At 40.4% G+C, this 9,882-nt stretch overlaps 1 non-coding gene across 1 annotated transcript; it reads right to left on the bottom strand.

Annotated features, from left to right (window-relative positions):
- Positions 1–528: 528 nt before the first annotated feature.
- On the bottom strand, positions 529–636 carry LOC148577947 (small nucleolar RNA R71). The gene has a single exon (XR_015903295.1). It is a non-coding gene; the product is annotated as a small nucleolar RNA R71 (small nucleolar RNA).
- Positions 637–9,882: the final 9,246 nt, after the last annotated feature.

The raw sequence follows: 9,882 nt of genomic DNA, 5'->3' as shown, positions 1-9,882 counted from the left end.
AGGAGCAAGGATAAGAACATTCTTGTGGAAGCAGATCCAGAACCTGAAAGGACTCTGAAGAGAAAATTAAGAGAAGCTAAATTACAACAATCCAGAGATAATCTTTCAGAAATTTTCGAACAGGAAGAGGAGATGGCAGCCGAAAATAATAATAATGTAAGGAAGATGCTTGGTGACTTTACTGCACCTAATTCCAATTTACATGGAAGAAGCATCTCCATTCCTGCCATTGGAGCAAACAACTTTGAGCTGAAACCTCAATTAGTTTCTCTGATGCAGCAGAACTGCAAGTTTCATGGACTTCCATCTGAAGATCCTTTTCAGTTCTTAACTGAATTCTTGCAGATATGTGATATTGTTAAGACTAATGGAGTAGATCCTGAAGTCTACAGGCTCATGCTTTTCCCCTTTGCTGTAAGAGACAGAGCTAGATTATGGTTGGACTCTCAACCTAAAGACAGCCTGAACTCGTGGGATAAGCTGGTCACGGCTTTCTTAGCCAAGTACTTTCCTCCTCAAAAGCTGAGCAAGCTTAGAGCTGATGTTCAAACCTTCAGACAGAAAGAAGGTGAATCCCTCTATGAAGCTTGGGAAAGATACAAACAGTTGACCAAAAAGTGTCCTTCTGACATGCTTTCAGAATGGACCATCCTGGATATATTCTATGATGGTTTATCTGAGCTATCAAAGATGTCACTGGACACTTCTGCAGGTGGATCCATTCACCTAAAGAAAACGCCTGCAGAAGCTCAAGAACTCATTGACATGGTTGCTAATAACCAGTTCATGTACACTTCTGAAAGGAATCCTGTGAGTAATGGGACGCCTATGAAGAAGGGAGTTCTTGAAGTTGATACTCTAAATGCCATATTGGCTCAGAATAAAATATTGACTCAGCAAGTCAATATGATCTCTCAGAGTCTGCATGGAATGCAAGCTGCATCCAACAGTACTCAAGAGGCATCTTCTGAAAAAGAAGCCTATGATCCTGAGAACCCTGCAATAGCAGAGGTAAATTACTTAGGTGAACCTTATGGAAACACCTATAACTCAACATGGAGAAATCATCCAAATTTCTCATGGAATGATCAAAAGCCTCAACAAGGCTTTAATAATGGTGGAAGAAACAGGTTTAGCAATAGCAAGCCTTTTCCATCATCAACTCAGCAACAGACAGAGAACTCTGAACAAAATACTTCTAATTTAGCAAATTTAGTCTCTGATCTGTCCAAGGCCACTGTAAGTTTCATGAATGAAACAAGGTCTTCCATTAGAAACTTGGAAGCACAAGTGGGCCAGCTGAGTAAAAGGATCACTGAAATCCCTCCTAGTACTCTCCCAAGTAATACAGAAGAGAATCCAAAAGGAGAGTGCAAGGCCATTGACATAAGCACCATGGCCGAACCTGTGAGGAGAGGAAAGGACGTGAATCCCAAGGGGGAAGACCTCCTGGGACGTCCAGTGATCAATAAGGAGCTTCCCTTTGAGGAACCAAAGGACCCTGAGGCTCATCTAGAGACCATAGAGATTCCATTGAACCTCCTTATGCCCTTCATGAGTTCTGATGAGTATTCCTCTTCTGAAGAGAATGAGGATGTTACTGAAGAGCAAACTGCCAAGTTTCTTGGTGCAATCATGAAGCTGAATGCCAAATTATTTGGCATTGATACTTGGGAAGTTGAACCTCCCTTGTTCATCAATGAACTGAGTGATCTGGATCAACTGACATTACCTCAGAAGAGACAGGATCCTCGAAAGTTCATAATACCATGTACCATAGGCACTATGATCTTTAAAGCTTTGTGTGACCTTGGTTCAGGAATAAACCTCATGCCCCTCTCTGTAATAGAGAAACTGGGAATCTATGGGGTGCAAGCTGCTAAAATCTCACTAGAGATGGCAGACAACTCAAGAAAACAGGCTTATGGACAAGTAGAAGATGTATTAGTAAAGGTTGAGGGCCTTTACATACCCACTGATTTCATAGTCCTGGATACTGGAAAGGAAGAGGATGAATCCATCATCCTAGGAAGACCTTTCCTGGCCACAGCAAGAGCTGTGATTGATGTTGACAGAGGTGAAATAGTTCTTCAATGGAATGAGGACTCCCTTGTGTTTAAAACTCAAGGATCTCCCTCTACAACTATGGAGAGGAAGCAGAAAAAGCTTCTCTCCAAGCAGAGTCAACCAGAGCCCCCACAGTCAAACTCTAAGTTTGGTGTTGGGAGGCCACAACCAAACTCTAAGTTTGGTGTTGAACTCCCATATCCAAACTCTAAGTTTGGTGTTGGAGAGTTTCAACAAAGATCTGCACATCTGTGAGGCTCCATGAGAGCCCACTGTCAAGCTATTGACATTAAAGAAGCGCTTGTTGGGAGGCAACCCAATGTTTATCTAATTCTTATTTTTATTGTTTTTTATGTTTTCTTAGGTTCATGATCATGTGGAGTCACAAAATAAATATAAAAATTGAAAACGGAATCAAAAACAGCAGAAGAAAAATCACACCCTGGAGGAGCATATGTCTGGCGTTCAGCGCCAAAACAGAGCATGGTTCTAGCGCTGAACGCCCAAAATGGGCAGCTTCTGGGCGCTGAACGCCAGAACAGGCATGGTTCTGGCGTTCAACGCCAGAAATGGCACACAAATGGGCGTTGAATGCCCAAAATGGCCACCAACCTGGCGCTGAACGCCCAGAGTTGGGTACAAAGGCATTTTTACATGCCTAATGGGTGCATGGATGTAAATGCCTTGACACCTCAGGATCTGTGGACCCCACAGGATCATCTTAGGATCTGTGGACCCCACAGGATCAACTCAGGATCTGTGGGTCCCCACCTACCTCCACTCACTTCTTCTCACCACTCTCTCTCACACAACCCCATAAACACTCCTCCCCAAAAACCCTTCACCAATCACCTCAGACTCTCTTCCCCATCACCTCTTCACCACTCACATCCATCCACTCTTCCCCATAAACCTACCTCATAAACTCCACCTACCTTCAAAATTCAAAACCAATTTCCCACCCAAGCCCACCCATATGGCCGAACCTTAACCCCCCCCTCCCTTCCCTATATAAAGACCTCCATTCTTCATCAAATTCACACAACACACCCCTCTACACTCTCCTTGGCCGAAACCACATCTCCCTCTCCCTCTCCATATTTCTTCTTCTTCTTCTTCTATTCTTTTGTTTATTGCTCGAGGGCGAGCAATATTCTAAGTTTGGTGTGGTAAAAGCATAGCTTTTTTGTTTTTCCATTACCATTGATGGCATCTAAGACCAGAGAATCCTCTAGAAGAGGGAAAGGGAAGATAAAAGCTTCCACATCCGAGTCATGGGAGATGGAAAGGTTCATCTCCAAAGCCCATCAAGACCACTTCTATGATGTTGTGGCCAAAAAGAAGGTGATCCCTGAGGTCCCTTTTAAACTCAAAAGAAATGAGTATCCGGAGATCCGACATGAAATTCAAAGAAGAGGTTGGGAAGTTCTAACAAATCCCATCCAACAAGTCGGCATCCTAATGGTTCAAGAGTTCTATGCCAATGCATGGATCACCAAGAACCATGATCAAAGTAAGAACCCGGATCCAAAGAACTATGTTACAATGGTTCGGGGGAAATACTTAGATTTTAGTCCGGAAAATGTGAGGTTGGCGTTCAACTTGCCATACATGGAAGAGAACGCACGCCCCTACACAAGGAGAGTCAACTTTGATCAAAGGTTGGACCAAGTCCTTATGGACATATGTGCAGAAGGAGCTCAATGGAAGGTTGACTCCAAAGGCAAGCCGGTTCAACTAAGAAGATTGGACCTCAAGCCTATAGCTAGAGGATAGTTGGAGTTCATTCAATGCTCAATCATTCCCACTAGCAACCGGTCTGAAGTTACTATAGACCGGGCCATCATGATCCATAGCATCATGATTGGAGAAGAGGTGGAAGTTCATGAGATTATACCTCAAGAACTCTACAAGGTGGCTGACAAGTCCTCCACTATGGCAAGGTTAGCCTTCCCTCACCTCATTTGCCATCTATGTTACTCAGCTGGAGCTTTCATAGAAGGAGACATTCCTATTAAGGAAGAGAAGCCCATCACTAAGAAAAAGATGGAGCAAGCAAGAGAGCCCATTCATGGAGCTCAAGAGGCGCAGGAAGCTCACCACCATGAGATCCCGAAGATGCCTCAAATGCACTTTCCTCTACAAAATTATTGGGAGCAAATCAACACCTCCCTAGGAGAATTGAGTTCCAATATGGGACAACTAAGGGTGGAACATCAAGAGCACTCCATCATGCTTCATGAAATAAGAGAAGATCAAAAAGCAATGAGGGAGGAGCAACAAAGACAAGGAAGAGACATAGAAGAGCTCAAGGACATCATTGGTTCCTCAAGAAGGAAACGCCACCATCACTAAGGTGGATTCATTCCTTGTTCTTCTTTCTTCTGTTTTTCGTTATGTGCTTAGCTATGTTTGTGTCTTCATTACATGATCATTAGTAGTTAGTAACTTTGTCTTAAAGATATGAATGTCCTATGAATCTATCACCTCTCTTAAATGAAAAATGCTTTAATTCAAAAGAACAAGAAGTACATGAGTTTCGAATTTATCCTTGAACTTAGCTTAATTATATTGATGTGGTGACAATGCTTCTTGTTTTCTGAATGTATGCTTGAATAGTGCATATGTCTTTTGAAGTTGTTGTTTAAGAATGTTAAATATGTTGGCTCTTGAAAGAATGATGACTAGGAGACATGTTATTTGATAATCTGAAAAATCATAAAAATGATTCTTGAAGCAAGAAAAAGCAGCAAAGAACAAAGCTTGCAGAAAAAAAAATATAAAAAAAATAGGCGAAAAAAAATAGAAAGAAAAAGAAAAAGCAAGCAGAAAAAGCCAATAACCCTTAAAACCAAAAGGCAAGGGCAAATAAAAAGGATCCCAAGGCTTTGAGCATCAGTGGATAGGAGGACCTAAAGGAATAAAATCCTGGTCTAAGCGGCTAAACCAAGCTGTCCCTAACCATGTGCTTGTGGCGTGTAGGTGTCAAGTGAAAACTTGAGACTGAGCGGTTAAAGTCAAGGTCCAAAGCAAAAAAAAAAAAAGAGAAGAGTGTGCTTAAGAACCCTAGACACCTCTAATTGGGGACTTTAGCAAAGCTGAGTCACAATCTGAAAGGGTTCACCCAATTATGTGTCTATGGCATTTATGTATCCGGTGGTAATACTGGAAAACAAAGTGCTTAGGGCCACGGCCAAGACTCATAAAGAAGCTGTGTTCAAGAATCATCATCCTGAACTAGGAGAGTCAATAACACTATTCGAAATCTGAAGTTTCTATAGATGCCAATCATTCTGAACCTCAATGGATAAAGTGAGATGCCAAAACTATTCAAGAGGCAAAAAGCTATAAGTCCCGCTCATATGATTGAAGCTCTGTTTCATTGATAGTTTGGAATTTATAGTATATTCTCTTCTTTTTATCCTAATTGATTTTTAGTTGCTTGGGGACAAGCAACAATTAAAGTTTGGTGTTGTGATGAGCGGATAATTTATACGCTTTTTGACATTGTTTTTAGTATGTTTTTAGTAGAATCTAGTTACTTTTAGGGATGTTTTCATTAGTTTTTATGTTAAATTCACATTTCTGGACTTTACTATGAGTTTGTGTGTTTTTCTGTGATTTCAGGAATTTTCTGGCTGAAATTGAGGGACTTGAGCAAAAATCTGATTCAGAGCTGGAAGAAGGACTGCTGATGCTGTTGGATTCTGACCTCCCTGCACTCAAAGTGGATTTTCTGGAGCTACAGAACTCGAAATGGCGCGCTTCCAATTGTGTTGGAAAGTAGACATCCAGGGCTTTCCAGCAATGTTGATAGTTCATACTTTGGCCAAGAATAGATGACGTAAACTGGCGTTCAACGCCAGCTTCCTACCCAAATCTGGCGTCCAGCGCCAGAAAAGGAGCCAAAACCAGAGCTGAACGCCCAAACTGGCACAAATACTGGCGTTCAACTCCAAGAAGAACCTCTACACGTGCAACACTCAGGCTCAGCCCAAACACACACCAAGTGGGCCCAGGAAGTGGATTTATGCATCAATTACTTACTCATGTAAACCCTAGTAGCTAGTTTATTATAAATAGGACCTTTTACTATTGTATTAGGTATCTTTGAACGCATTGTTCTTAGACCATGGGGGCTGGCCACACGGCCATGCCTGGACCTTTCACTTATGTATTTTTAACGGTAGAGTTTCTACACTCCATAGATTAAGGTGTGGAGCTCTGCTGTTCCTCAAAGATTAATGCAAAGTACTACTATTTTCTATTCAATTCTTCTTATTTCTCTTCTAAGATATCCATTCGCACCCAAGAACGTGATGAAGGTGATGATTATGTGTGACGCTCATCATCCTTCTCCCTTATGAACACGTGCCTGACAAACACTTCCGTTCTACATGAAATAAGCTAGAATGAATATCTCTTAGATCTCTTAACCAGAATCTTCGTGGCGCAAGCTAGAATGATGGCGGCATTCAAGAGAATCCGGAAGGTCTAAACCTTGTCTGTGGTATTCCGAGTAGGATTCAATGATTGAATGACTGTGACGAGCTCCGAACTCGCGGTTGCAGGGCGTTAGTGACAGACGCAAAAGGATAGTAAATCCTATTCCGGCATGATCGAGAACCGACAGATGAATAGCCGTGCCGTGACAGGGTGCGTGAGAATATTATTCACTGAGAGGATAAGATGAAGCCATTGACAAGGGTGATGCCTCCAGACGATTAGCCGTGCCGTGACAGGGCATTGGATCATTTTCCCGTGAGATGACCGAAAGTAGCCATTGACAGTGGTGATGTATCACATAAAGCCAGCCATGGAAAGGAGTAAGACGGATTGGATGAAGATAGCAGGAAAGCAGAGGTTCAGAGGAACGAAAAGCATCTCCATTCGCTTATCTGAAATTCCTACCAATGATTTACATAAGTATTCCTATCCCTATTCTATTAATTATTATTCGAAAAATCCATAATTATTTTATATCCGCCTGACTGAGATTTACAAGGTGACCATAGCTTGCTTCATACCAACAATCTCCCTGGGATTCGACCCTTACTCACGTAAGGTATTACTTGGACGACCCAGTGCACTTGCTGGTCAGTTGTATCGAAGTTGTGACAAATTATGAATGTGTAATCACTATTACGCGTACCAAGTTGCTCACGTGCCAGGAATGGTTCGAGCCTGGACATCACAATTTCGTGCACCACTAGGCGACGCGCACGCGTGGATCACGCGGACGCGTGACCTGGCAAAAACCCAATCCACGCTAACGCGTGGACGACGCTAACGCGTGACTTTGCAGCAACCTGTACATACCAGAAATCGCTGGGGGCAATTTTTAGGCTGTTTTTGACCCAGTTTTCATCCCAGAAAACACAAATTAGAGCCTATAAAGTGGGAGAATCAATCTATTCATAAATGACAACTTCATCAAATATTCATAATTCACAATTTTAGATTTTAGATGTAGTTTTAGAGAGAGAGAGAGAGAGAGAGAGAGAGAGGTTCTCTCCTCTCTCTCAAGTTTTAGAATTAGGATTTCTTTTACTTTATGGTTATTACTCCATTCCAGGTTCAATATTCCTTTAATCTATGTTTCTCTTCTACTTTTAGTTACTCTAATGCTTTTACTTGTTAATTATTTATGTTGCCAAATTGGCTTATGAATCTTTCCATGTTAGATTTGAATATTCTATTTAATATAATTTGAGGTATTTCAGATTTATAATTATTTTATTCTATTTATGATACTTTCAATATAATTTAGATTTTTTCCCTTTTGGCTTTGGTTAAGTAATTAGTGACACTTAAGTTATCAAACTCAGCAGTTGATCAAAAATTGGAATTCTCGCTGATTGATTTGGATCGCTCTAAAACTAGTCTTTTCACAGGAGTTGACTAGGACCTTGAGGATCAAATTGATTGGTCTACTTGACTTTCCTTTATTTAGTAAGGGTTAACTAAGTGGGAGCGATAAACAATTCTCACCACACCTGATAAAGATAACAGGATGGGATTTCTAGTTCTCATATCTTGCCAAGAGTTTTCTTTATAATTATTAATTTATTTTTCTTGCCATTTAAATTACTTGTTCCCTATTTCAAAAACCCAAAAACATACCTTTTCCATAACCAATAATAAATCATACTTTCCTACAATTCCTTGAGAAGACGACCCGAGGTTTAAATACTTCGGTTATAAATTTTATTGGGTTTTGTTACTTGTGACAACCAAAGTTTGTGTACGAAGGGATTTTTGTTGGTTTAGAAACTATACTTACAACCGATTATTTTTATAAAAATTCTTTACTAGCAAAAGTCCATTCGTCACCTTACCTCGCAGGGTTAATCAAAGGTTACGACAAGTTTAAAGTTTATATATATATATATATATATATATATATATATATATAAGAAGTAATATAGTCTAGAAGCTAAATGTGACACCCTAATTACCCTAAGCCTTACCTCACGCCGTAAAGTAAAGGTTAATCAAAGGTTACAACAAGTCTAAAGTTTATACATCTAATATATATAGAAGAAGTAATATATTTTAGAAGCCCGATGAAGGATACAACTTAAAAACAGGAGTTGAAAAGCACAGAACGTACACACGAAGCTACTAACTTAACACACAAGAAAAGATATAATATAACAAAATATTAGAGTATAAGGATCTAGCCTCGGCCCACGGAGTTTAAGCCAGCTAGCTATATACAGACCATACAGAAATCTAAAAGTTAAAAACAGCTTATACAAGATTTTCTCTCAGAATAAGCCTCTAGGCATAAGTAAATACAAAAGTGTGTGGAACAAACAAATAATCAAAAAGACTCCAAAACATATCCAGGATCCTCTGCTCTGTCACCATCAAAGCAACTCACCGAGGTGGGTTGCGACCTGCATCTGAGAAAGCAACAACAAAGTATGGAATGAGAACCGAAGGTTCTCAGTATGGTAACAGTGTCCAATATGTAAGATGTAAGGCTCCAGGACGCTGAAGGCAATCCTAAAACTTCACATCAGATACGGATATTCAAGTTTAGAATAAATTAAATAAATAAAGAACTTAAAACATAGACCGGGTTATCTAAACTTAGGAGAATTCTAACTAATACTAATCACACTACTGTATCCCATAACCTTCACCAACCTAACCTCCGTGCAATCCCATCGCCACCACCTGCCTACCTCCTCAGCACCAGACAATCACAAGTAATACAAGCAAGTAAATCACGAGTAATATACATGTACAGCAAGTAAAACAACTAGCAAATAAGCATATTATTCATTTAGGCAAGAGATGCAATTAGGCAAAGCAAAAAAAATACATAGTAAATGCACATGATGAATGCCTATCCTATTGGCTCGTGATATCACTTGTCAGTCTATGAATGCCAACCCGACACATCCTTCCGGATGTCGCCTTTCTGCCACGTCCGAGGATATAGCGCCTGGCACACTTTTGTTCTGAGGATATAGTGCCTAGCACACTTGCATGCTCATTCTGAGGATATAGTGCCTAGCACACTCTTGCGGCAGAGAAGAAAAATAACAACAACATCTATTTCATCATAAATCACTCCAAGGATATAGTGCCTGGCACACTATCCACATCCAACAAGTCCACCGACCTCAAAGCATCACCAGTCATCACCATTGTTCTTGAAAACGCATAAAGCAATAATCAAAAGCATAAAGAAAGCAAATAAAGGGTTTGGTATAAAAACAGTGAGAGAAAACAGTTAAAGCTTTGGAGATGTTTACTTTTTTGGATTAAAATTTCTCACCAACTAATTTAACAATGCATGAT

The sequence above is a fragment of the Arachis ipaensis genome, chromosome B1 (genome assembly GCF_059453495.1).
Source record: "Arachis ipaensis isolate K30076 ecotype BB chromosome B1, ASM5945349v1, whole genome shotgun sequence".
Lineage (NCBI taxonomy): Eukaryota > Viridiplantae > Streptophyta > Magnoliopsida > Fabales > Fabaceae > Arachis > Arachis ipaensis.
This window is presented reverse-complemented; position numbering and strand designations above follow the sequence as displayed.